Below are 26359 nucleotides of genomic sequence, written 5' to 3' on the forward strand. Positions count from 1 at the left end.
CTTTTAATCAGCAACTAGAGCATTCAGGCAGGCATGCAGTAGCATACCCTTTGGTCCCCAGCAACACCAGCCACCACCTTCTGACTACCCAGCAAACCAAGTCTAGATCATATTATAGCACTTCACTGGCAGATGGCAAAGAAGTTGTGCTGCAAATATCCTGGTGGGAGAGCAGAGCTGCCTCACAGGACATGCGTGTTTGGAAATACAGCCAGAGCTCAACATGCTTCTGGAAGAAACACTGTGATGGTTACCAAAGACAGCCACCAGACAAGATAATGCAAATTAAATACCAGCCCTGAAAACCACAAACAAGAGTCTTGCCATGTGCTGCTGCAGCACAACAGCAAAGTCTCCTCTCCAAGATAGTCACAACGAGCACACTGCATACAACAGGTCAAACCCGCAGCTAGAGACTTACCAGGAGAACACAGATCAATTAAGACTAAGTGACTAATGATGAGGAAATTAACAAATGGCCTAATTAACATGTGTGCAATAGTGGCATGTTCCTGTGAGTGTGTAATCTAAAGGAGGGGGAGGAGGCAAATTAATGGGTGGTAGCAGAAAAGCAACCACAATAAGTTGTAAAGAAATCATGAGGGGTACCTACTTTAATTTCACCCTGCTCCACACCCCGCTCTAGGATATTACCCTGAGGAAAATTCAACCCTCCTGTCTCTTTTGCAGGGAGGTTACACCCTCTTACTGCACCTCTGAACATGACCCAAAAGATTCATGGTCTGATTTCAGATAAGTCTTCAAACATTCAGCTGCTTATTCAAACCACCAAGCCAGTCTGACAAGAAAACTGGCCAACCTTCCCTGTTTGGTGTATTTTCTTTGTTTCAAACCTGTGCCCACAGAACCCAAGCAGGTCTGGAGCCTGAACCAGTAAACAGTACCTAAGTCACCGAGGCACCTACTGAACTTTTACCCATACTACATGGCCCAACAGCTGAGGGACACAAAAAGAGGGCAGCTGCTAGAAAAGCACAGACAGACCTCCCATTTCAGCAGCTTGTGCTAACCCACTGTACTTTCTGGCAACGAAAAGAGAAATTGAAGCAACACTGACAATCACCAAGACTTGAAAAGCCTACAAAGCTTACAAATTTTGCATGGTTAGCAAGAAGCACTAAACACCTCTTTTGAGCTAAAAAGCAGTTATTGATCACCTGCCCTCCAAGAATGCATTTATGGTAAGTCCTCAAAGTGTTCCTCTGGATGCAGGAATCATCCAATAGTTCTCACACTCACCCTGTCCCCACCATTTCAGAGCAGCCAGCTCTGAAGACAGCTCTTGCCCGAAATGGTCAATATTTTGCCAATATCAGCCATGAAAGAAGGCTCCACAAATCAAAAACACAGGCTGGCTCTTCACAGAATCTAGACCTGAAGCCACACAAAGCATCTAGGTTTAAAATATGCTGTCCTGTAAAGCCCCTACTGTCTTTTAAAACACTCAAGAGACCTTTAAATCAATACCAGCCTACAGCAGATATCCATTTCACTATGAACTCAAAGGCATTTATCTAAATAAAAGTCAAACTGCAGTTTAAACTCAGAGTGCATTTGAAAGCCAAGTCCATATTCATAGCACAATTACGAATTAAAGTGCAATTTGCCCACAGATTACATTACTACTTTTTTTTAAGCCACACAGCAGGATCAGGTTGGAGCTTGTCACTGCCTGATGTACACACAAAATGAGAAAATACAAGAGGTAATGTCTTATAGGCTCAATACAATAAAGCTGACACAGAAATAGTAGTAGTGACAAGCTGCAAAGGAAAAATACACCCACAGCCATGACCGTGCAAGAATCCATTTGTTTTCATACATTTCTATGCCTTCTGGTGCTGCAAATCTTTGCATTTCTTAATATATTTACCCTCAAAACATTCCTCTGCAATAGGCTAAGAGGCTATTTTTCATAGCAAGCACTGAGAATCACAGGCACCAAAGTGATCATCCCTACCCTTGTCAAAGCGACCAGATCCCTGTTTTAGCCAGTGCTCAAGCACTAAGTGATGCTGCCAGGGCTCTCAGAAGTTTACAAGTGAAAAAACAAGGCCTTCATAAATGAAAGGATTTCATGGCCATAGTTTAACGTCATCCAGAGTGATGTTCTGATTACTGTTACTGCCATTCGAGAAGTGTCAACATCAAAGCCATTATACAAGTAGTTGGCCCCTCTGATATCACAGTAATTTGCCTACTCTAGCAGCAGATTTTCTCTAATGGTTTGTGGTGGCTTGAAAACTGCCAAATGGCTGCTGCAGAAATAATGTGAACTCCACCTTCCTGTATGCCAAAGTCTTCAGTTCTCCCCACACTACCTACTGCAACTGCCAATTATCCTCACCAAACACTGTTCAAAAGAAGTGGGGAAATGAAATAGAGTCAGTGCAAAAGAAAGAGGAAACTTGCAATTAAGTAGATACATCAAGTGAAATAGTTTGCTCTGTACCCGAGACTGGCTGTATTTTAACATACATTAAAATGATCAAAACCTTCTAGCTCGAAGCATCAGCGATCAAGGGAAGTGATTCCCAGAATTCAGATCCCCTCACTAGACAGTATTTGGCATGCCAGTCACAGCATTCAAATAAGAGAATGAATTAATGTGCTCCAGTAGATAGATCATTGGGACTGGGAGTTAGGAAACCTTCAACTATTCCTGACTCTTTTAATCTCCTGCTGGGTGACCCGGTCATGTCACATCACCTCTCCAGAGCTTTTGTTTCCACAGCCACTCTTTGTCTCTCTTGTCTGTTTAGACTGTAAATAAAATTGAGGTAGGCATTGTCTTGGTTTACCCAATCCTGACAAAATGAGACCTCAGTCTTGATTGGGCTCCAGCAATACAAATAAAGAACTTGAAACTTCAAGTCATGGATGCGTATGACACTCCCCACCGCTAAGCGGAGGTCCCAAATGTATATCAGTGTAAGAAGTGTTGCAGGGGGTGCAATATCCCCATCAGCTTGGCATCTCCAAGCCGAGCAGGCCAGCAGTGCAGGCTGGTTGGAGATGCCAAACTTGGAGGCACAGCTGTCCCATTTCTGCTTTGTCATAGCTAAAGACATGTTTCCTCAAGGAGCTCTTTGGTCTGGTGCCACAACAGCTCACCTAGCAAGGTTTCTTTATTGGTATTCTAAAATGTCTTCTTCAAAGAAAAATAGCCCTCCAAACCCAAAAGACTCTCCTCTCCCAAATCAGCACTCCCTTAAAAGCTATTTCAGGTGCTGGGCATTTCTTCCAGGGGGCAGTTTATGAAGCACTATTGACAGTGGTTTATGCCAGTCCCTGGAGAAATCTTTGGTGCATGATCAGCCTTGTGCTTGACACCTGCATCCACCTATGGAATTAGCCAGATCCAAGTGTAGCCATACCCACACAGAAAGCAGCCTGCCCAGTGCCCTGCCTGCTTTCCTGCATGGGCAGATGTTTCTGCTGAATTATTCATGGGAGGATATTTTGATCCCTTCAAGACAACTACAGAAAGAAAGCAGAATTTAGACATTAACCTAAATTCTAAATGAGAGCCTGGGCTGTAAGTTCAGGGAAGCATCCTACAAAGGTCAGAAGTTTCTAGACATGGCAGACAGGACAGAGCAGAATCATCAGCATGAGTGGCCCCTCAAGTTCATATTCTTTCTTCCTTGTTGAAGCTAATTTGAAGTTTATGGGGGGTTCAACTTTGTTTTGGCTTAATGGCATAAAAAGTCCTCTGCACGTTATTTATCCATCACATACTTCCAATCTTCCTGGTATTGGCTAATCCAACAATGTAGGGTTTTTCCCCTCCTGTCACTAAGATGCTCATGATCAGGAACTGAGAGCCTGTTGAACCAATATGGGAAGGGCCCTGTTCTGTCTATTCATCCATTCCAGTTCCTAAATAAGAAAGCAGTGTTTGCTCTAAGTTAGCATTGGAAGAGTGGCACTGTGGATCACTGCACACTGCAGAGACTGAATAGAAAGCCTTGTTAAATAACCAGGTATGCAGCCTGCCTTGAAACCACCTCCTGAAAGTAATAATGCTGTGACATAAAGAGTCCTGCTTGCCAGCAAGAAGGGATCGGTCAGCTCTTTGAACCATGAGATGCCAACCCTGCCTCCTTGGGCAAGGCACGGGGTAGACTGGGAGTTCATGCAGCAGCTTTGGCAACTTGACCAGCACAGATAAAAGTCATCTCACTTTTGAAAAGAGAGACCTGGCTGGCTTGTCAGACAAAGGAAGAGAGATATACGTGGCTCCTGGTCTCCACTCACCATGATGATAGCTGAATTCTGTTCAGTGAGGTGAAGGTTTCCGACCCTTACATCAAAACCATTTATCTGTCAGCAGAGAAGATTATGTCAAAAGCGTTTCTGCACCTTTTGATGACAGGCATTGGAGAAAAGGAGGATGGCTCAAAGTTCTGCCACTGCCAACTGTGGCTTTCATTAAACATTTTGTCAACCATTGTCATAACATAACTTTTCATTGCTCCTGCACAAAAGGGAACTGAGGGCCCAGAACAATTGAGCCCTGCAATAGAAATTCCTCTGGCTAATCTGCTGAAAGATAGCTGCCTAGTCTGCAGCTTACTGAATAGGCACCATCCTCTTCCCACATGTTTGTAGATGGCTTTACAGCGCTGGAATGGAGGCCCCATGCACACTTGATTGGGTATGAAAAGCATGGCTGCAGCTGAATTAGCTTGGGGATGGGGGCTGGGGGAACAAGAGAAGGAATATACTGCCCATGCTAAAAGTACACAGCTGTGCAGGGATGAAAGCACACCAAAATTTCTCTAGCTTGGGAGCTCCCAAAGATGGCAGAGTTCTTGTAAGCAGTAACACGCGAGGCTTAACACTGGGACACAAAGTGATCAAAGAGACTGCAAAGATTGAGGTGGTTGTATGGACTGTAAGGACAGAAACAACCAGCTCCAGTCCATTTTTTAATTTGTGTGCAGAGGACAAGTCCAAGATCTACCCTCATGAGGCAGGAACAGCCAAACAGCTACTGGAGCTAGTGCCAGCTACCCACAGCTGCACTGCAGGGCAAAACCTTCCCCTCAAGTGGGATTCTTTTCAGTTCCCTCCAAAACAAATGGCCACTAAATGCAGTTAAGCCACCACAGTGATAAGAAGCAGCTTTGCCATACTAGACAAGCAATCCTTAATTACATCTGGAGGATTTCTTGCAGATTCTTTTGAAGTGGCTGGTGTCCTGCCAGAAGCTGAGACTTGGCAAAGTCACTCACCCAACCTACCACAACCATGCCTGGGTTTCCTTCGACTCTGCCTGCTAAACCAATAGAAAACCACAGGTTCTTACACCCCTCTGCTCCCTCATCACCCTCACCTCTATTCCACTGCTCAGCATAACAGTTCTACTGTCAACAGGGACAAAGAACAGAAATACTTCTTTGCTGAAGGATGACCTGAAGCGCTCTGCACCCACACTGTGGCTTGCAGTTCATCTAGCCTCAAGCATGTGCTCCCACACTGCTGAGCAATACTTGGACTGCCTATGCTGTGAAGCCTCTGGGATACTCACATTTAAGGGGGAGGGCTACAAGAGGGGCTAAGAGAAGGGACACTGCTGAGGCACAGAAACGTCCCACACCAAGCAGCAGCAAAAGTTACCTCATTAAAGGAGGTAGGAGTAACAAAACAGCACACTAGAAAGGTCAAGGTCCCACCTTGCTGCTGTTAAGTGCTTTGAAGAGAACAAGACTGCAGGACATGGAAAGGACAAGCAGCACCCACACGGGTGAAGCTGTGCCCCACCACTGAGAGGTCCTGTTAGTAGCCAAGCAAATGTGCTCACTCAGGCTTTACTTATGCCCTAGCTCAAATTAGCAGGAGAAGCAGCATCCTATTAGCTTGGGTTAACAGCCTGCTTATACAAGGGGCTTTATGTGCAGACAGGAGTCAACTTAAAGGCAACCTCAAGCCATAATGTGAATTAATTTGACAGTGAAGACAAACTTTGAGAGGTCATCCAGACACCAAGAAAACTGCACCATGAATCACTCTCAGTCACGACCAACACCACTGTCTAAGGGAAATTCCTGTACCATGACCACCAAAGAATCAATACCACACTGATTCCAGCAGATGCATGCAGTCATTAATGCAAAGAAAACTAATCAAAAGCACATCACTCAGAAGCACTGTGCTGGAGTGTAATTTAATTTAGCATGTAGCTGATACAGTTCAAGGAATTAAGGAACTATCTTCTCATCTCCACGTAAATTTCAGGGACACATTCTCAGCCCTAGCCCCTCCTCCTGCTCTGCCACTCTGCTCATAAGCATGCAGAGACCACACATCTGGCACAGGAAGACATCTGGGTGCACAACGTTGGTAGGCGACCACCAGAGCTAATCTGATCACAGAAGGCTGCAACGGAAGTACCTCCATCACTCCTGGCTGCCTGGTTCCAACAGGCACCCATGCTCTTGGTGACTGAGGAAGGGCAGCAGTCCTTCGCAGGAACACTTGCTGTGGGGGCTTCATCTCCTGCAAGAAGGAACTGTTTTTTAACTGGCTTATTTGTCTCTTTAAAAAGGGCAGGGTCAGGTTTTTTTAGGCCTTGTTCAGTTTACACAAATGTGTTTTGACAAAACCTTGGATTCCATTTCTTCCTATTTTAATAACCTGAGCAAAACTAAAGTGGAGTTCTTTTCTGCCCTTTTTTTTTATTTTACTTGGAAGATCATTTCCTGCAAACACCCCAAATGTTTTAATTTTGTTTGTTTAAAGGAAGAAAGACTAGCTTCAGCTTGATCTACATAATCACACACATATGCAAGCGCACCACAACAGATGTGTGAAGTACTTGGGTCACTCAGGCCCTTACAGGCTTCTTGCTATGGCTTTGCAGCACCAGGAGACACATGAAGACACTCATTTCACCATGGCTTCATCGCAGGCCCCTGGATTTTCTCATTATTTGAACTGCCTCATGTTCCAAATAAAAAAAGTAAGTGAGATTTCGTGAAGTGAAGTGATTTGAAAGTCATCCAATAGCCCCAATGACAGAGGGAGGACTGTGAGCCCTTATCTCTGCAGACAATCCCACTGGCTCTGGCAGCACTTGTGGCTGGGGATTCACAGAGCCCTCCCATTTGCTGGGGACCTGCGTGGCATTCCCCTCTTGGGAAGAGGCAGCAGTCAGTAGGGACCCAAACCAACAGAAGATGGCAGGACAAAGCAAGTATGAATGACAAGGTATTCAGCAACACTCTGTGCTTCTGAAAACAAATTCTAGCTGCAGCCACGTAGCCTGCAGTTACTGAGGCTACAAACCCTGCCATTAGGATTGCATGTTCCTCTGCTCCTAATCAGAGAGCCCAGTCAAAGGCAGCATTGTACACAGCAAACAGGGAACACTGCAAGAGTTACAGCAGGCAGAACTTAATTGCAGCAATTTTTCACTTTATTTGCTGCTTCTATTAAGCTGCACTGCCTGAAGGAGACTGATCCTCTCCAAAACACATTGAGCCACCAGCTGCAAGGATTGTCTGAAGGAAAAACACATTTCAAAAGGACATATAAGTAACTATACTTAGCTTAAAGCAATTCTGGTTTGCCACCTGTGACAGGTAAGAAGTTAGACAGAGCAGCAGGATGTGGAAGTCTCTTAAGCCACAAATAAAATTCCACCCTTTATCCACCCAGACACCCACAGGATTTGTTTTAACTAAAAAAGCACTACCTACTGTCCTGAGAAAAACAAATCCTAAACCCAAACCCCTGCTCTGTAAGAGCAAACTTACCTTTATCTGATTTGATGGAAAGTTGCCTCCTTTATGATTTCATCTCCACACAGCAGAGCAGACTGTCTTAAACCACTGAAGCGGGGGCTGGAGGCCTAGCTCCAGCAAAATACTCACAAAACAAATTGCTCCTGCTTCCATCACCACCGGGTTTCTTCAGCAAATCAATAGAGGCCATGACTTCTTTACTAACATTTTCAATTAAGGTTCCCCACTGTGTATTCAACATACTAAACCAATTTATTGAGGATTAACAGCTATATAATTTACTATACACGTCTGCCTCAGGACAACTGCTAAGCCTCCATTACCTGATTACAAAAGCTACATTGATAGAGCAGCATTAAGAGCTAGTTACGGTTTCAAAAATTGCTACTTCTGCAAAGTAAATATTTTCACCTGAAAGTTGTGCAATTTTTCACAAGTACTCACAGCAGATAAACCATGTTAAACCTTTGGCTTTTTCAGATGCTTGGAAAGACCTACAGCAATATGTTTAACTGCTGGCAGCCTAACCCTACCGCTGCATGACTTTGCAAAAGCCAGCTGTGGGTTACAGGTCGAGTGCAGATGAAAAAACAGAGAAACTCCTCAAACATTGCTCAGAAAAGCTTCCATGATTTAGGAAAACATCCAATCATTCAATAACATTCCAATAACCCATATTGTAAAATCTATTTTCTCCTAAAATACTTGTAAGGTGCTCTGGTCTCTTGGGCGATGCGAGTGGTTTCAGGAATGTCCACAAGCATTTGTGGTAAGCTCAGAGCACTTAACCAGCCAAGAAAACATTTGTCCACTTTTCCAACACCACAGTTTACCAGAAACATTAATACAATAATTATACCAGTGGGCACAGCATTCATGATGGCACCTGATCAGCAGTACCATGTTTGTATGGAGTACACACCTGGAAGTGAGAGCACCAAACCCTGATGCTGAAGTTCCAGAACACAACTGAGATCATCCCTTTGAGGAACCCACAAATAAGCCATGCCTGGTCCAGTAGCAGCATGAGGCACAGGACCACACAGCCACACCAGCGCATAGCCTAGTCAATTATTAATGGTGGGGAGAGGGCAGGCAGTGCTTGCTCAGCACTTCATTCTCTTGTGGTGGTTCTTATTAATAGCTAATAGTGAAGGATTGATCTCCCCCAAAAACACACTCACTTGGAAGTGGCACAAAGGGTATTTGTGTGCCAGTTAAAACTAGTCAAGCAAAGGGCTGTGAAAATAAAGTCTTAGAGAAATAGCATGCAGATTTTTCCTGTTACACAGGCACAGGGGCTCACCAGCTTGCTCTTGCCTCTCCTGCACTTGACACTGCTTTTTACCATCACAGAGAGCAGCTGCATCACCTCTCACCCTTGTGGGAAAGCAAAGAGAGATGTCCCAGAGAGAACCACTGCTCTCCAGCTCTCCATCAGCCCAGGCTGGCCACACTGCACCACTCTTTCACTGGTGGCTGCTCCTCATCAGCCACCCAGTGCCTCTGCTCTGCCATCATCTAAGAAAAATGTCAGCAGATATGTTGACCTGAAGCTCTGCCTCATTAAATATGCTGCCAAGTTTAAAAAGCTAACTGACCAAAGCAACCAGCTCAGCTGCCAGGACAGAGGCAGTGGTCATCCCTCCCAGCTCTGCTCCTTTCTTCCCACTTGGTGACAATAGTTCCAGTTTGACAAAATGTCCAGTGAATTCTCCAGTTTGACAAAATGTCCAGTGAATTCTTCAGGTTTGTACCATGTTAAAAAATCCTCTCCTGATCCTAGCAGCTGAGTAGAGTTGCAACACTGGTCTCCTTGCTATACCCACCATATATACTTGCTCAGTTTTAAATCCAAGGACACACTGCGCACTTCTTAATGCCATGGGTTGAAACTGAGTGGCTGCCCAAAACTAAACACCTTGTGTGTGAAAAGGAATGATGTACAGAACCCCAAATCATCAGCTAAAACTCTAGTTACCTACAAGGCACTCAATGGCTGGCAGCACTGCATGGTGCAAGGCCAGCTCTAATCCCCTGGAGGTGTGAAAAACACACGGCAGACAGCTCTCCATTTTCAGTTTAAAAATAGTTGTTCCTTGTAATAAAGAACAGCATTTTAAGGGCAAAACATGCACATTTTAAGACAAATAAACCTAAGCTGGCCATCCTGGCTGGAGGTGTGTGGTTTACACAGGCATCCACCCTCTCTCCTTTCAAGTAATCAATGCCCGATCGTAATGCACTTTCATTCCAAGCACTTTTGTATTGCCAATAAAGCACCAAGCAATTTAATGGATTTCTAACCCCAAATTGGAAGCTGTACTGCATTCAACTGATTCAATTTGTTCAGTCTTAGAGGAAGCTCAGGAACAAAATACTAGAAATAAAACCACATGCACTGATAACGCTACAGAAATAGACACACCGAGAAGAAAATGTTCTGTCCCTTTTATTTTATCTGACCTCCAACCTGTTTTAATTGACCTCCAAGATGGAAAGGCTGCATTTAAAATTAGTCATTTCCACCTAGATAAAGAGAAACAAAAGCCAAGCTATATATAAGGTGTTCACTGCAAAACAAGGCAAATAAATCTGCCCTGAAACTACCTTTCAGTTGGCAATGAAAAGCCAGAAGATACTTTCAAGTTAGTCTGCTCCATATTTTGGGTCCTGCACAAAGCTATTTTCCTCAATAAAACCTTCTCTGCACACAGCCTGAAAAGAGCAGAGATGGCTTCCTTTACATTCACCTTACCAAACTGTGGCACCTGATGGCAGACAGCTGCATTATCACAGAGGCAAAGGTGTGATGTAGGAGCTTCCAAATGGTGGTCCACAGTGTACCTCCGGCCAGCAGGAGAAAGCCAGCAAGTCAGCTACTATTTGACATAGTAAACACTCTCCTCACATTGATTCTGCACAGAAGCAATCACTGTAATTATAGTAAGTATTACTTAGAATATGATGCCCCTCCAAAAGATGCTCTTAACTTCATGATGTGCTATAGGAAGCTGCTGTCTCACCTTGATGTTAAGAGCAGAGCTACCTATCAGAGCAAGCATTCATACTGTTATGGCATAACTAACTCCTGTATTGGTGTTCACCACTGGGACACCAAGATCCAGCAGGAGGATATCAGCAAGCAGGTAAAGCTGCTGCTTTGGATTATAAGTTGGACACAATGATCTTGAAGGTCTCTTCCAACCTGGTTTATTCTATTCAAGCCCCTGTGCAAAGAATGCCACAAAGAAGTCAAGGGAGTGGGTAAATCTACTGATGCTTCCCATAATATACCAGCCTTCATGTTCCTTGTTACAACAGAGTCACAGAAAGATATATATTCTTCTTAAATAACTTGCAGGTGTACATGACTGCCTCACCATGTGAATTTACAGACATATGCTGCTACAAACAAGCATGCTTACACACACACACACACGAGACACCATACCTACAGTGATGCATATGTGAAGGCAGGCTTTATCAGGAGTTTGGGACAGCCATGCAGCGTATGACTGAGCTGTGAAGAGTGTCAGTAAAAGTCTTTCTTGTGCCCTGCTCCAGCATGTAATGCCACACCTTTCACAGAGGCACTCATTTTAAAAATAATGTTTGAGAGCGCTACAGTTTTTATTGGTCCTATTTTTCAACTCCTCCCACTTACAGGCTTCTTTATTACTGCAACTCAAACCATAGAAAGACTCAGAGGAGAAGTCAGAGCCAGTTCTTCAAATGGGCTTGCTCTTCCCAAGCCTTTATCTCAGGACTAGATGAGTAGGCTGCATAAGCAGCATGGCCAGGAGATTGGTAGAATCACCCTTCTCACTTCACTCTGCTGTGGCAAGACCTCACCTGGGGTACTGCATCCAGCTCTGGAGCCCCAAACACAGGATGGACATGGACCTGATGGAGGGCCATGAAAATGAACAAGGGGCTAGAATACCTCTCCTACAAGGACAGGCTGAAAAAGCTGGGCTTGTTCAGCCTGCAGAAGAGAAGGCTCCAGGGAAACCTAATAGCAGCCTTCCAGTACTTGAAGAGGGCCTTCAAGACGGCTGGAGAGGGACTCTTTACAAAGGCCTGTAGTGATAGGACAAGGGACAATGGCTTGAAATTAGAGAAGAGTAGGTTTAGATTGGATGTTAGGAACAAGTTCTTTATCATGAGGGTGGTGGAACACTGGAACAGGCTGCCCAGGAAGGTAGCTGAGGCCCCATTCCTGGAGCTATTCAAGGGCAGGCTCAACAGGGCGCTGAGCAACCTGACCTAGTGGAGAATGTCCCTGCTCACTGCAGGGGGCTGGACTAGACCTTTGGACATCCCTTACAACCTAAACCGCTCTCAGATTCTGTGACTTCCCAGGGTTAAAGCAGCTCTTACTTTCAGTGGCTGTAGCTTTTTGCTCTTCAGATATCTCAGCCTTACAGAAGCCCTGGGGGCAAGGGGATTCTGGGCAGAGCACAGGTGAAGCAGACAGTTAATGAACCCCCACTTTCTCCTCCCCACACTCCTTGCTGGGGCACTTGAGCTAAGCTCAAACCCTGCATTAGCATCAGTCGGGCGCCAGAGTTGAGCACACGTTTCACCTTCAGATCAGGAAGGTATTTTTTCCATCTACTTCAAAGGGCTATGCTGGATGGATGCCCTGATTTATTATTCAATGAACTCCCTTGGCTTTGTGCAATTTCTCAGCTAAAAGCATCACAACTAATTCAAAGGAAGGGTCAATGTTATTAAGGTTGAATTGAAGAACAAACTTTCTCTTCTATAGAGCTTCATCCTTTCCCTGTTGTAGAGGAATGAGAAGGGGAACACTTCCCTATTCTTTTGCTACAGGGAGTAATTAAAAAGCCCATCTCTTGCAAAACTGCTGGATTCAAAAGGTATTTGGACAAGCTCATCTCATCCTCTATTTTTACTGCTCAACTTGGCATTTCAGATCACATTTTTTGTTACAGCTACCTTAATTTCTGCCCACCGGAAGGTACAAATATGCCTGTGGAGGCTCCAGGCCCAGCTTCAAGCACAGGGAACCCCTCCATCGGAACAAAGGCTGCAGAGACATTAAAAGGCAGACAGATCCTTCCCCTTTTGCTTTGAACCATCTCACTCAGACACAACCCAAAGTAGATGCCATCTTAAAACAGCCTGATGGGCCTCTGAAAAACAAAAATTCCCACAAGGAAGCTCCACGTGGGTGGCCGCCTGGCTGCGTTGGAAAGAGAAAAGCTAACACTACAATTAGGGCAAGAACAGAAATACCCTTTCCTTCTTCCAAGTGGTCCTTGCAAGCCCAGGCATCATGCCAAGGAGCTCACCATTCACCGCTCGCCCTGCACCTCTCATGGGGCAAGAGGTACCTTGGCTCCGCACCAACGCCTTGTGCTCCAAAAAGCAATTATTTGAAAGCCATGAATGCAGAAGGCGCTCCCAGGGTTGGTTATGGCATGGGGAGGGCCACAGGTGTACTCACCACTTGGAAACAGGACAACTGTCCTTTTGAGAGTAGGTAAATTAATCTGCATGAAGAGAAGAAGGATTAGAAATGTCACCATTTCACAGTAATCGGGAAAAGCGCGTTCTCAGGGCTGGGGGAAAGCATCGCCGCACGAGCACGGGCAGCAACGGCAAAGCGGCGCAGCACTTCACGTGCAAAGATGAAGGGATGGAGAACCCAAGGCACTCCACAAACAGGGTCACAAGAGAGATGAAAGAAGACAAGTCTGAGAAGACCAGAGGGTAATAGCTCAGCACATAGCTGAAAAGCCACAGAAATGAAACACTCATGTAGCTCACTACCACATTTGTGAAGCCACAAACAGGAGATACTTTTTTTTCCCCCTCCTTGGGGCAGGTCACTACTTGGCTGCTAGCTGCAGAGTTTTCCCAGTCCTGCCTAAAACTGGGCATTGTCAGAATCAGGGCTCTGGGCTAGACAGGCTGTCGTCTCACATGGGAGCATGTGCTTAAAACAGACTCTATATTCCAAGCCTGGCTCAGCTGCAGCAACGCCACATTAAAAAACACATTTTCCTCAATTTGTCACAGCAAGCGAGGTATGAAATAAAAAAACCTTCCAAATCTTCCAAACACACAGGCTCCCTCCTCCAAAGCCTTCTGCAAACCAATGAAAATTCTGTAAAAATAAATTGTACTGCCTTTTATAGGGGAAAAATAACCTGACTGCAACTGGAAACACGTAATCTAGCTTTTCTCTAACAAAACCTACAGGAAATGGCTCTGCAAAAGTTAACTAAGTGATACTGAACTTTCTCCAGAATGTTGTATAGGAAATAACACTGCAGAAATGACTGCCTGATTTAACCTTTTGTCCAGGCTGCACTACAAAGCCATACAACAGGGGTATCTGGCTGATGTTAACAATCCTCTGGTGCATTCTCTAGAGCTGCAGTGAGAAAGCAGGTTATCTCACACATGCCCAGCAAAACACCCTTGCCACCATGCAAAGCCCAGGCAGCCAACAGCTGATAGAAACCAGGATTTTACAATTTTCTCTTTCTGTGGCTGGCAGTTGGGATTTATTTTGGTTTTTTTCAAATATGTGAAGAACTAATGGCTGTCCTGTGGTGCAAAAACCAGAGCTGAGGTATGCATCCCCTGCATTCTGACCTGCATCCAGTTGGCAGCGCAGACATACCAAGGTGTCCCATGTCTCTCTGCCATCTGTCAGACCATCCATCCATTTGTTAAAGACCTCATAATGCAATGCCATAGCACTGCTGGGTGAAAACTGCTTTAGCACCACGTTTCTCAGCTCCGCTCATAGAGCTTCTCCCCCTTTATGTAGCACCTCCACCACTCCCAGGAGGGGCTGCTTCAAGCGAGTGCCAGTGAAGGACCATTTAATCCCAAGGCATCTCAGGAAGGGCATGTCTGCCAAGAAATCTGGTGTCAGTATTTGCCTGGAGCCCTACAATCACCATTACACAAACCGAGCAAGGCTGCCCTCCATCCTTTCTCCCCTACTATCCACATGGTTCAGTGTGGAGGTGTTTCTACAAAAAACTGAACCAAGTGTGGGTTTCAGCTTTCATTTCTTTTAGTCAGAAAGGAGGAGCTACAGCTGACAACATGCACTCCATCTACTGAATCCTCAACATCTCAGTCAGTCTTCACTTTCCATGAAATACCCTGTATGGAAAAGAACAAGCAAAGAAGAAGAAACCAAGGCATTTCTACGTTCCCACAAAGCTTAGGTTCCTATGCAACTGCTTTAACCAGGACAGAGCTTCAAGAGCTATGGGACATGTTTACTGCTTGATCAGGTTAGCCAGCAGGAAACCATTTTATGAGGTTTTTTTCCCCAGCAAAATTTGACACCACCACCAGAGTTGCTCCAAGACACTAAAAACCCTAACACATGGAGCCAGAAAAATAACCCGTCCAGAGCAAGGACATAACCCTCCATTCAGGAAGCTCCCAATAATATGCCCCCCATGGAATGACACCAATTTCAACACACCAAACCACAATGGCAGGGAAGCCAGTACACAGCAGTACTGCAACTGGCCTCAGGAATTAGCACTAGCAGCGTTTTTTCTTTCCCCTCCTGCAGCCTCACGCTTACGTCAAGTCACGTGAATGCAATTACATAAACTCTACCTTTTCCATGAACACCTTCTCTGGGATAAAGGTTCTCATTTTACTCCACATAAAACCACTCTCCACAGGTTTATAAGCTTTAAATGCTATGTGAGCACATAAAAAGTGTCCAAATAAGTCTATTTAATGGTTACACATTAACTATCATACACCTCCAGGCTTGCGTTGTCCATCTATTTGCTGAATCGATAAACTGCTTGCAAGCAAACTTTTAAGACACAATGCTCCACTCCTGTTAGTATACTAACAACTTTATGGAATTAATTGGAAAATCCTACCTATGTGTGAAGTTCTAAGCTTAGCCCTGCTAGGGAAAAAGCAAGCCGGTTTTCAGCAAAAACAATCAAAACCATCTCTCTCCTATACTCAAAATTGGATGCTGGCCCACAAGATAGTAATACAAGAGCTGTGCAGTATTGGGCTGGGAAGGACTTGGGTGAAGGAAAATGTGTGCTTGTGCATGCCTGCAGAGATACAGCTCCTCTAAACCCAGAGGGAAGCTGTCTAAGAAGTGCTGTGTGCATGGATGGACAGCCAGGAACAGGGAAGTTATTTGCATGAGGACAAAGAGGAAGCATTAGCAAGAGGTTTACAGAAAGAATACAGCCAAAATAGTTTTACTGCCATTTAAAATTCAGGGTATTTTCTTCAGCAAATCCACACCTCTGCCACTGTCCTAGATACGCTCCATGGGGCTCTGACAGGCAAATCTGCCTAACAGCAGCAGATAAGAGGATGGCTGCCTGCAGTCAGCACGTGCAACAGATGGGCCAGCACCAAGTAAAACCTTACCACAAAGTACTCTTGCCTGTTAAACAGACAAGACACTTCTGCCTGCAAAAGCAAGCCCTCTGCAATGTTCCACGGAGGTGCATGGAAGTGCACGGAGGAAAGCATTTACTGTCCCTTGCTCAGAGAGAGGCTGCTGGTTGCAGCCTTACCACTGTATGGGGACAGCACGCTAACTACCTGCTAAGTTTCACCATGGGCATTTACAGATGCCCTCCTGTGCCATCAACCCATGTGACAGACAGTTGGCAGGAGGGGCTCAACTGCTGCGCTGCTCCTGCCTCCTCTGGTAAGGGGCAGGAGGTGAGTGAGGCTGAACTAAGCAGGCTGACAGTGATTAAGTGTTCATGAAATAGTTTGATTTAATCAAGTTTCTGCTATGCCTGACCAGCTTCAATGGTCTCTGTACCTTGCTGTGAACCCCTGTGATATTTATGAGAAGTCTGTGAACAGCTCCTTTCTCTCCTTATTTTCTTCTCCTTAACAAGCAAAATACAAACTCTTAAACTCCAGAGATGCACTGTGACATCCCAGTGTGCTTCTCCAAGCATCCATTGAGTGCCCTTAGTGTGGGCAAGGGCACCAGAGCCCCACACCTTCATGACTTGCAGTCCTCCCAGGGATGGATAACACCACTGCTTTCTTCCTACCCAGCTCCCCTCTCCCCATGCTGTGGAAAAGTTCTTCTCAACCATGTTGCCCTTCTTCCCACTCACTTCCCAGCCCAACCAGGGGCCCACTTCCACAGGGGGTGGGCAGACAGCAGGTACTTCACACCTCCCAGTCATAAACCTGCCCAGAACAATTACCTGGCCCTGCTCCAAGAACACACTCCCGCCTCATTTAAGCACAAGCAGGAAGCTGGCCCCAGGGCTGGGGTATGCTCAGAGCAAAAGCTGAAGGCGGCAGAGGAAGCCATGGGGGAACTTGGGCTGCCTGCTCACCCTCCTGCCCACCCCCTGCCTGTGCCCATTAAAAAAAATTTAATCCCCATCGTAAAAGCTGGAGCACAGCCTGTATTTCAGGCAGATAATAAGGGGAGGCATTTAGCAATAAGGAATCACTTACTATTCAGAGAGAGGGATAATAAAGGTTATTTAAATTAGAAACAAACTGCACAAACAAATAAACTCTGTTGCCTTCTCTCTCAGCTGCTGCAGCCCCAGCCTGGCTTTGCCTGCCTGCTCTGCACATGTTATCTGCAAGCTGCAGGCAGAGCGATTCCCTGCTCCGCGCCGTTTCACAATCTGCTCGCTCTGGACCTTACACTACTACGTCAGGAATTAAACAAACATTTCCTCCTTCTTCGGGATTTCCCCCCCACCTGGTCCACAGCTCAGCTCCAAAGTCCAGCCAGGCAGCAGGCATGGGGTTGAGGTGTAACTGCCAGCTCAGAGAGCTCAGCATGCTCTCCACCACCTCAAACAGCCACACAAAGCGCCCATGGGGCAGGGGGCAACGGGACACATCGACCCCATCACACCAGGTGACAGTGAAGTTGTGGAGGGTAGGTGGCCACTGCAGCCTTCCACAAAAAACAGCCTGGAAAACAGGAGAGAGGCTCTGTGAAATCCTAGGCATCTCTGTGAAACCCTGAGCTTCTCTCACACTGCCTTACTAAGAGCCAACACACCAAGGACACCAAATCTCTGTTTATTCCTGCAAAAAAATGAGGAATGGTAAGAAGTTTGTTTGTAGCCTTGCTCTCAAGGAAGACAGGGCTGCATACATGCTTCCTCATCCCAAATAGTCTAAAATTGGGATGACACCAGAAGGGTGGGAAAGGCAACTGAGCTCCTGCCAGGCTGCAGAACAGGGGCAGGAGCATGGTCAAGGACTGACATAGCTTTGGCCCTTGGCTTGGGATCACCTGGACACATTGCTACAGTAAATCTCAAAACACACCAGACAGACAAGGCAAGCAATGCTAAAACACTATATAGAGATAACAAGAACACTTTGCAGAACTTAACTGAAACATCAGTCAGCCCAGAAATGTCCAAGAACCCAAACTTCATGTGCCTGCCTCCATGTGGATTACTGATGATGCTGAGTAGCTGCAGCAGAAAGAGTTGATCAGAAGGTTGTGAGGCTTTTTAATCCATCCTTATTTCCAAATGGGTTTAAAGGTAGGGTTTATCTGCCTTGGGAAACACTGCAAAAGCCATAGCAAGGAACCAGCAAAGGAAGTATGAGATAGACAGAGGGCTGAACATTGGAGACCCAAGTGGAGTTGAATTTGTGTGGATCTCTCTATTTCATTGCAATGCCTGGTTAAAACTTTGGATAAAGGAAGCTTTTGTTAAAGACCTGCTCTATCCCTCCCTCCTGTACCTTCCCTCGGGGTTTTAAGATCACAAACACATCCTTGAGCCCCTCAAGGGATTTCAGTCTTTCCCCAGCAAAGCCAAGGCTGACAAGACTTGACATTCCTGAAATGTTTAAATGGGGGGGAGGGGGGGGGGGGGGAGAGAGAGAAACAACATTTTTTCAAACCCACTTTCTGCATCAGACAAGCAAAACCTGGCCCAGGACCAATGAAAAAAAACAAACCAAAAACCACCATTAAAAAAAATAATTTAAAATATTTGTGAGCTCATCTTAAAGCCTCCCAATGCTCCTGATGGAAAAGCCCCCTGCTGCACAGCAGAGGCAAGCCCCCACACTGACTACTGAGCATTCCCAGAGGCAGTTTGTGGAGCAGAAAGGCATAACCCAGGCGACTGACAAACCACAGCACGCGACTGCTGGTCCATCCCTGAGCATCCCCTGGGGACATGCCACCACTGGTAGTCACCCACAGCAGGACTTGGGATCTTCCTGCTTGTGGGGATCAATCTCCCCTTCCAAGCAGGTGGGGAACCCTTAAAAAAAAAAACACACACACAAAACAACACAACCTAAAAAAAATCCCAACCAAAACCCACCAGCACAACAGAAAACAAACAACTCCCTTCCGACCTGGCACTCCATGATTGTATGAACTCACGTGCCAGGGACTTGGTAATAACTTCAGGATTAAGAAACCCAGCTAATGAACAGGCAAGAGCCAAAATAATCCACTTTCTGCCAAATCCCAGGAAAAGCACACTGCTATCAGTAGCCATTATATTAATTGATTCATACACTGGCCCGTTTTGTAGCTTTTTCCAGGCTGAGATTTCACTTGTCCAGTGCTGCGGGACAGAACTGGGCAAGGAGAAAGGTGCAGATGGAGCACTACAGCTTGCAATAAAACCCGCTGAAGGTGATACAATCCAGATGTGGACAGTAACTTCATGCACTCCAAGAGGCATTACAGCTTCATATGCCAACCACAGTGTGCCAAACACTCAGAAGTGAGCATCCATACAGCCAACACACACTTAGGAGAGGAGTGCATTTCAAAGGGTGAAGAACAGGTTAACAGGAACCCACCAAGCTCTATCAACCAATTATTCTTCCTCGGTTTACTAGCACAGAAATTTGGGCAAAGAGGACTGCAGTGTTCCACTTGTGCAATAAACTCCTTTCACCAACATCACTTCACACTTTCCAGAGTGCAAAGTTCACACTGATATTGTTGGCTTTCTCACTCACTGCTTTTTGGCACTGTCCTGCCTGCTTGGCTATTCATTAATACGCAATCAGTACATTTAAAGCTTCATTCCATAGTCCCAGCTAGGTTGTAACAGACTTTTCCAGCCAGTGCCGTCTTATGAGGGACAGAAGTGCAAATGTGTTTAGGTTCTCCTGAATACTCAAAACTAAAACACCCCAAACCCTCTCTTTCTACTAATTGGGTTTTAGAGAACAAGGCATTATCACCATCAATGCAAATAATGTCCAGAGAGAACTTGGCAACTCTACTGAATGTGCTCTGGTTACGTTTTACTCCTTTATATGCATCAGCTACCCTACAAACTGTTTGCACAATTTACAGACTGAATAAATCATAGCTCCATGGCAAAGGCTGCCTGGCGATGAGAAAGTTTCCACCATTTTCATCTGAATGCTGGCTTGCTGGGATGCTGTGAACAGCCTCCAAAAAATCCCACCTGTTTTTTCAGCTATGCTCTAATCTTCCAGATTTGAGCAGGAAGCAGGACAGCCCTGCCTCATTTACTCTCACCACAGTTGCATGGAAAACCGTGTCACCGGAGATCAAAATAATTTCTGCTCTTTCAGAAGCGCTTTCTGAACAGCTCTGCTCCTCACCACCCCTCACTCTTACCAGCTCCATCACTCCTAGGCCTGTATGGAATACTCATCCCAACCAGGAAATTAACTCTGCTTTAAGTCACTTGTTCTCTACAGAAATAAGCCATCAGATGTTGGCTTACAAGCTCCTCAGTTAAACTTTTTTACTTCATAGCCTCCCCTTCTCCTGCCTTTGGGCTTGACTGTTCCAGCCTCTGGTCCACCCCATCCATTTCTAGCCCACCCAGCATCATCTTCTGCCCTGCTTTCCAAGCAGGCACAGGAAACTTATCCCAGCCTCCCTTAGTATATTATTAAATCCTGTCTTATTTTTCTTCCCTGGGAGACTAAACAGAGGCTGTTACTTCAATATAAAATTAAGCACATGCTCAAAGGACAGAACAAACACAGCCTAATTGTAAGGAGTACTAAAAAAAGCACTCAGGTTGTTTCAGGTCATTTTAAGCCACATTATTAAGATTCTGCCCCAATTTTTCAAGAGTTGCTTATGATGGAGATGAGCCCAACTGGAAAAAAAAAATCAAAAAATCAAGAATTTCTGAACTCCAAAGGAAGGTTTATCAGAGATTGGGCCCAAATCCACACTGAATGCAGCACAGCCAAGAAACATTTTTCCATTACTTTTTATCGCTATTACTTTGTGTTTTCCCCCCATGAACACAAGGTCACATCAAAATTTCTCCAGGCAGCTCCCAGTCCCACAAATTGTTAGAGGTCTGGATTTACATCAGTGGGATTACATGAGATCAGCCAAGTGTGCACATGCTGAAGGGAGGGGGGGGACAACACAGCGCTTCAGAACTGCAGAGTATTTTTCATTTATAAATAGTTTACATTTTTTGGATCCAGCAGCGGACAACCCGCTCAGCCTCTACTGAAACCGAAGAAATATCATGTGTGAGCACTAACCACAGTGTAACAAAGATAATAAACAACAGACAGGCAGCCATACGCGATGAGGCTGGTGACTTTTGGTATGGGAGGCAAGTTAAAAGGAAAAGAAACACCACATTCAGCAACCCTCATGCAGCTGAAAGACCAATTCCATTTCAGAGGAACCCACTTCTCCAAGTTAGGCTATAGGAGTAGCCTCCACATGGAAGCCAGCTCCCTGCACCCTCATGTGCTTCCTTCAGACCATCTCCCTAGCACTCAGGAGAGCCCAATCCATATACCTTCAGCCAGGACAAAGTGATGTCCACCCAGCCGCGAGAATGTGCATAATAACGGAGCTTGGAGTAGCACTTGAGCCCCAGGGCAACAGCCTGAAGGAGCAATTCAAATTCTGATCCCAGACAGACCTGGTGCACTCTTCCAATATATAATTTAGAAAACAGCTACAAGAAACAAGAACCTAAAATACACTACATATGTTGCAACCACGAGCCATGTTCTCACACCTCACATTTGCAAACAGCTCATACTGAGCCTCAGCTGAGTGAGGGCTGCTGAAGTCTGCTGGGCTCCTTCAGATGCCTTCCACCTCACTGGCTTCACCATGAGAACTAACCAAGATAGATTACAAGCCTCCTACACCAAGCTCTTGCTCTCACACCAAACAAAACTTAGAATGAAAGCTGCCATCTCTCTTATCCACATGTTTACAAATGCTTTTGATATTATGCTAAGTACCCTATATCCCTACAGTAAAAACAAGTCTTAAAAGGAAGCAGGACAACTCCGCTTGCCAAGGAGAGGAACCTGGACTCGGAGCACCACCGCTGAAATCAGCCTGCCAAGACCAATCTGATGTGTTTTATTACTGAAGGAATTTCACAAGTATGCTGGTAACTTTTGAGCGTCAGTGTGGGTTCCTAGGTAGGAAAAAACCCTCCTTCAAATACGCACTTTCTGGATTTCACAAACATTTCCCAGATGTAAGAGGATTCACGGACAATTCATCTGCCGTGACAAGTGCACAGACACCAAATCCAGCAGCAAAGGCTGAGCACCCATCCCTGTCAGGAGTTGAAGCCCACAGCCAGATATGCCTGGCTGAGCAAAGGTTTGTTTTCAATTATAATTTAGATTCCTCTAACAATAACTGCATGGCGTCTGGCACCAACACATCTGAGCCTTTGAAGTGGTTCTTGACTTCAACGGGAAGAAGGGGGAGGGCAAAAGAGGGAATCAATCAGCAATTCCAGCCCAAGTCAAACCTCCTCTCTCAAGAGAAAATGTCAATACCACAATTCCTCAGCACACCAGAAGTGTGCCAGCAAAACCCAAACAACCCCCAGATTTACATCAACATCGCAATGGATGTGCACGAGGGTTGCTGCTTTCACCTTCAGAAAGAAGGTTGAGATACATGGGTCAATAGTGCCAGACACAGGAGCCTTCCTATCATAGTATCAGTCAGGGTTGGAAGGGACCACAAGGATCATCTAGTTCCAACCCCCCTGCCATGGGCAGGGACACCCCACACTAGATCAGGCTGGCCAGAGCCTCATCCAGCCTGGTCTTAAACACCTCCAGGGATGGGGCCTCAACCACCTCCCTGGACAACCCATTCCAGGGCTTCACCACTCTCATGGTGAAGAACTTCCTCCTCACGTCCAGCCTGAATCTCCCCACCTCCAGCTTCATTCCATTCCCCCTAGTCCTATCACTACCTGATATCCTGAGAAGTCCCTCCCCAGCCTTCTTGTAGGCCCCCTTCAAATACTTGGAAGGCCACCAATTAGGTCACCTTGGAGCCTTCTCTTCTCCTTCCTGCTTCCCAACACCTCCCCACAGCTGCCTCAGGTGGCATGACACTTTGCATCCCCTTCCCTGTCACTCATGCCTGCAATAAAATGCTTGTGGGAAGAAGCATCTAATGCTTAGAGCCCAACAACATACAGTTAAATCAGAACAGGCAAGAGGAACACGTTCCCTATTCAAAATGTTGTTGCTGGCCACCCAGCCCCACAGAAAAGGACCATTTCTGAGCAAAAGCAGCAGCTCCCACTGAGCTCTTCCACTAACACTCGTCATGGATGAGTATTTGGAGCATTCATGATAGATTGGAAGAGCAATAAACAGGTGCTGCAACATGCCATCTATGGGGTGCTGGTGGCCACGAGACTCAATCACCTCTGGACACACTCAGGAGACTATCCAAAGGAGGCTTCAGCTAGTTTGCAGTGCCTGCAGGTAGCCCACAGAGCTGCCATGCACCTCTGATTCCCTTTCAACTATGTCTGTCTTAAGGAATCTAACCTCCTTTTCAGGTGTGGCCTTAAGTGACATTGGTGGGATTGCCAGGGAAGTCAGTGCATGAGCAGGGCAACAAACCTTCATTTTAAAATGCATCTTCTTTATCTGGTTTCAACTAAGCACAGCTGTGATTTACCAGCAACAAGGTGGCAGAGAGCACAACAGCTCCCAGAACAGAGGATAGTGGGTTTGACTGGAATGATGTTCATTTAAAGAGGGATAAAAATGCCTTATTCATTTTCCCCAAGTCACACCCAAGTCCTACCTACTCTTTTTGTAAGGTCAGGCAGATTCTGGAAAACATCTTCTGGCTCAAAACATTTGCAAAATTACAAGAATCTGCTCCACAAATCTCGAGGCTGCTTTGTTCAGGAATGCTGACATGTGGGCAAAGGGAAACCAAAACGTTCCCTTGAAAGCTGCAGAACACTTTTAAAAGTCTGCCCAAGATAAAAAATGCAAGAGTCAAAATTCTGAAGGAAGTGTGGGTTTTCTGCTGCATTTCAAATACCACCTTGAACATGCTCTTCCAGCACAGGAACATGGCTGTGCCAGGACAGTCTGCGTGCCTAGCAAAGCCAATGGCCTCTGTGCTCCCCTTAAAGCAGGGCTGGTGTTTGGAATGAATAAACAAACCAGAACTTCAGATCAAGTTGTCTTGCTTTTATGGAAATCATCCTGTTGTGAAAAAGCTCTGGGCACAAAGTCTCTTCTCCTCAGACAGGATACACCCACTTCCCAATGCCTCCTCATCCACAAGCAAAGGGCAAGCATCCTCCTGCTTGCATGGCTCCTGGGACAATGCTTGAGCTGCTCTCTGGAAGCATCCATTGCATTCCATGAAACTGAGAAAGCTAGACCTCTAGCTTGCTTATAAATCCTAGTATTTATAGGCTTACATTAGGTGAGACAGCTCTTCAATGCTTTAATTACAGGTCTGCCTTTAGGCCAAGGAGTCTTGCCCCAAGACAAGTCTGCTGGTGGCCACCAAAACAAGGCCCAGCTTCTGCTGTAGCAACGCCGCTGCTGTAACAGCTTGCCATTTATTTCTGCCCTGCTCCACAGTGAGTCCCAATAGACACCAGATGAGGGCTGGGAGATGCTTTTGACTTCTGATGGCCAGGCTGCAGGACCTGTGTCACAGCACTGGGCCATGCAAATGCAGACCAAGGGTGGAAAGCATCTACTGCAGAAGGCTGAGCAAGGGTCAAACAGCCATACAGTGCTCCCAAAACACTCCCAAATATCCAGGGGGGACATGGTTGGTTCCTCTTGGCTTGAAAGCCACAGAGAACAGCAAAGGAACCAGCAACTGAAGGCCTGACAGGAGAAGCAACACTGGAGGGCTCTTTCCTGGCTCATCCTCTGTCTTTGCTCTTTGTGGACCTGGACCTAAACAGGTCTTCTGCAACTCTGTCCTAGGAGAGCCAGCTGTGTGCCAGGAGAACCAGCTCCAGTCCTCCAGATCAGGCATGGCTGGGTGGCTTCAAAGCCACCCAAACCAACCAAGAGGGCCTCTGCATTTCAAACCCAAAAAGTAGGAAAACTGTAAAAAGACATTTCAGCTGTGACAGACCAACCACCCCCCACCCCCCCCCCCAAAACATTAAGGCACATTTTCCATCCAATCTCATCTCAGTCCCACAAGGGCTGTTGCTCTTGTTATCTGTCACACAGCAGTGTCAGGAAACTCACTTCCAAAGGCTCAGAAATTTTCCTACCACCAGCTGCAAGCAGCACAGGGAGCCTGAAGGGAAGGGGAGCCAGCAGCCTGGGGAGATGGTGGGCCAGCAGGAGATTCAAGGGATGATGCATCCTGCAACAGCCAGACAGACTGTTTTATAACCAGGGTCAGAATCACTCAGGAAACCTTAGAGGAAGCAATTGGAAATTGTTGGACTGGGAAACTTCCCCATTTTGTTTCCAAACGTGCAGGCCCTTAAGTCTGTGCCGGATTCCTCCTCTTTTAAGCCATGCCTCTCACTAACAAAGCAACATTAATTAGCACACAGTCCCAAAAGCGTCCCCCCAAAAAGATAGGTATGGGTTGTTTTGGCTTAAGTCTGCCGCTTAATCACGCACAGCCTGTTCCCCAGCAAGCCCCACACTGGCATTAGGACTCGGCACACAGGGTGCCTGCAAGCCTCGCCTCGGAGCTGGCTCGAGTGCTCGCAGCTGGAGAGCGAAGCGAGCGCAGTAAACAGCGGCGAGCGGAGCCCGGCCGCCAGCCCGCACACCACACCGGCTCCTCCGCAGCGCCGGGGCTGCCAGGAGGGACTGTCACCTGCGGACGGATGGGCTGCGCAGGGCGACATGCGGGGAAGGTGTTGGGGTACAGAAAAAAGTATTGGGCAGTCTGAATAAAAGGAAGGGCTGGGAGAGAGACAGAGGGATGCGGCACAGCCCCGGTGCCCCTGCCAGCTGGAAGGGCAGCTCATTAGGCTCTTGCTAAGCAGACCACAAAGTGGTAGCACTTGAGACAAGTGCTAGGAGCCATGAGAGAGAAACTGTCACAAACAGCTTGGGTCGCTATCTGGCATCACCCAGAGATGCTGCCTGGCTGCACAGCTCTGCCTTCTCCCCACCCTTGCTATAAAGCCCAGATGCCATGAGCAGACAGGGGTCAGTCACTGCCCTGCTACAGTGCTGCCAGTGAGCAGCAATATGTAGACATCCATGGCCACTGCTTCCCACCCATAGCCTATTGCTCCACACCCATCGGGCCATGAAGGCATCTTCTTCCTGGAAACTGTGCTCCAAGAGAGGAGCAG

The 26359-nt window shown here is 46.3% G+C and overlaps 1 protein-coding gene across 1 annotated transcript in view; it reads right to left on the minus strand.

The window, feature by feature from the left end:
* LRIG1 (leucine rich repeats and immunoglobulin like domains 1) overlaps positions 1-26359 on the minus strand; it is a 97815-nt gene that overhangs the window by 60449 nt on the left and 11007 nt on the right. The window lies entirely within an intron of this gene.

The sequence above is a fragment of the Dryobates pubescens genome, chromosome 1 (assembly GCF_014839835.1).
Source record: "Dryobates pubescens isolate bDryPub1 chromosome 1, bDryPub1.pri, whole genome shotgun sequence".
Classification (NCBI taxonomy): Eukaryota; Metazoa; Chordata; class Aves; order Piciformes; family Picidae; genus Dryobates; species Dryobates pubescens.